Below are 2500 nucleotides of genomic sequence, written 5' to 3' on the forward strand. Positions count from 1 at the left end.
TTGGGCTGTGTGGCCGGTCGGCCTACCAGGGGCGTGAGAGCAGCTTGGGCGATGGCGGAAGGCCGGCGTGGAAGCCGCTTTGGGCTGTGGCCGGTCAGCCTACCAGGGGCGTGAGAGCAGCTTGGGCGATGGCAGAAGGCCGGCGTGGAAGCCGCTTGGGCTCTAGCAGAAGGCCGAGGTGGAAGCCACTTTGGGCTGTGTGGCCGGTCGGCCTACCAGGGGCGTGAGAGCAGCTTGGGCGATGGCGGAAGGCCGGTCAGCCTACCAGGGGCGTGAGAGCAGCTTGGGCGATGGCAGAAGGCCGGCGTGGAAGCCGCTTGGGCTCTAGCAGAAGGCCGAGGTGGAAGCCACTTTGGGCTGTGTGGCCGGTCGGCCTACCAGGGGCGTGAGAGCAGCTTGGGCGATGGCGGAAGGCCGGCGTGGAAGCCGCTTTGGGCTGTGGCCGGTCAGCCTACCAGGGGCGTGAGAGCAGCTTGGGCGATGGCAGAAGGCCGGCGTGGAAGCCGCTTGGGCTCTAGCAGAAGGCCGAGGTGGAAGCCACTTTGGGCTGTGTGGCCGGTCGGCCTACCAGGGGCGTGAGAGCAGCTTGGGCGATGGCGGAAGGCCGGCGTGGAAGCCGCTTTGGGCTGTGGCCGGTCTGCCTACCAGGGGCAAGGAACCACAATAGCATCTACCAGGGGCAAAGCGCAAATTCGGTCTACCAGGGGCAAGAAACATTAATACAGTCTACCAGGGGCAAAGCGCAAATTCGGTCTACCAGGGGCAAGAAACATTAATACAGTCTACCAGGGGCAAGAAACCAAAATTTATTCTACCAGGGGCAAGAAACATTAATACAGTCTACCAGGGGCAAGAAACCAAAATTTATTCTACCAGGGGCAAGAAACATTAATACAGTCTACCAGGGGCAAGAAACCAAAATTTATTCTACCAGGGGCAAGAAACATTAATACAGTCTACCAGGGGCAAGAAACCAAAATTTATTCTACCAGGGGCAAGAAACATTAATACAGTCTACCAGGGGCAAGAAACATTAATACAGTCTACCAGGGGCAAGAAACATTAATACAGTCTACCAGGGGCAAGAAACCAAAATTTATTCTACCAGGGGCAAGAAACATTAATACAGTCTACCAGGGGCAAGAAACATTAATACAGTCTACCAGGGGCAAGAAACATTAATACAGTCTACCAGGGGCTGCATTGACAAGTTCGCACCGTAAGAAGAGAATGCGACTTTTGCAACCTCTTTTTCCTTTTTACATGATATTCTTTTTCTCTATCGGGGAAAACACTGGTGTGCTACATCACTGGAAAGCTAGAAATCCCACTAAAGATTAAGCCATAGTTATAGAGGTAGATATCCCTGACTTATTGTCAGCCACCATTTGGGTTCTTCATTGTGACGCGAATTGTTCAAAAATTTAAATTATGCAAGGGAAGAGTTGCTGTTTTGGGTTTTTTTTTTTTTTTGTATTGGTAAATTTTATTGAATTTTTTTTAAATTAAAAAAAAAATCTTTTTTTTTTTTCTTTTTTACTTTTTTGGTATTTATTATTATTATTATTATCATCATTATTCTTATTATTTTTTTAAGAAAAGAAGGAGAAGAAGGGAGAAGGGGGTGCGGGAGAGCAAAAATAAAAGAAAAAAAAAAGAAAAGAAACAGCCTCTACTTAGGCTGCAGTTCACTTTTCCTCCACCGGAGGGAGCTCCAGCAGGCGAAAATCATACCCCCTCACTCAGAGGGGTTGATTATACAGGGAGGCCTCAAGAGCGGGAGAGCTGAAAAACCCTTTGGGCACGATATCGGGAGAGGGTGATTCGAGACGGCGTAGCTCCAGAGTGGCCGGAGGGAGCCTCGCCAAACTTTCCCCCGACACAAAGGAGACCCTAGGCAGGCCTCGGGCGCTAGGGTTTCAGCCGCAGTATTCTCCGCTCGCGGCCATTTCAGACAGCGACCCTACGGAGACCCTCGGCGAAAGGGTTCCCGACGCTTTCGCGCCGCCCTCTCGCTCTCCAGCCCCGCCGCGAAGCTCCGTAGCCACGCTGTGACGACCGACGGGCATACGTGACCCGCCATCGGAGGGCTCCCGCCAGCCGGCCGGCCGCGCGCCGGCAGCGAGGCGGACGGCTCCTCCGGCCAAGCGGGTTCGAGTGTGACGGCGGGCGAACGCGCGCGCAGCGCAGCGGCGACGGCGCCGCCGGCTTCTCACCGGCAGGCAGGCAAGGCCGGGCGGTTCGGGTCGGGCCCGACCCGGACACCGCCGCCCGGCCGGCCAGGCCCGCGGGAGCACCCGGCCGGCCCGCCCGACCGCGCGCACGCTCGCGTGCACGCACGTCCTCCTCGCAGAGCGAGACCGAGACGCCCCGTCCGACTCAGCGGTCTTCCGACGGAGCCCGCCGCCTTCCCCGGTCCGGCGAGGCCGCGACCGGTTCCCCGGCGGCGGGACCTCCGGCGAACACCCGGGTTTCTCGAGCGCTTCCGTCCGGGAAAAAA

The sequence above is a fragment of the Corythoichthys intestinalis genome, unplaced genomic scaffold (genome assembly GCF_030265065.1).
Source record: "Corythoichthys intestinalis isolate RoL2023-P3 unplaced genomic scaffold, ASM3026506v1 HiC_scaffold_43, whole genome shotgun sequence".
In the NCBI taxonomy this organism is placed as follows: Eukaryota; Metazoa; Chordata; class Actinopteri; order Syngnathiformes; family Syngnathidae; genus Corythoichthys; species Corythoichthys intestinalis.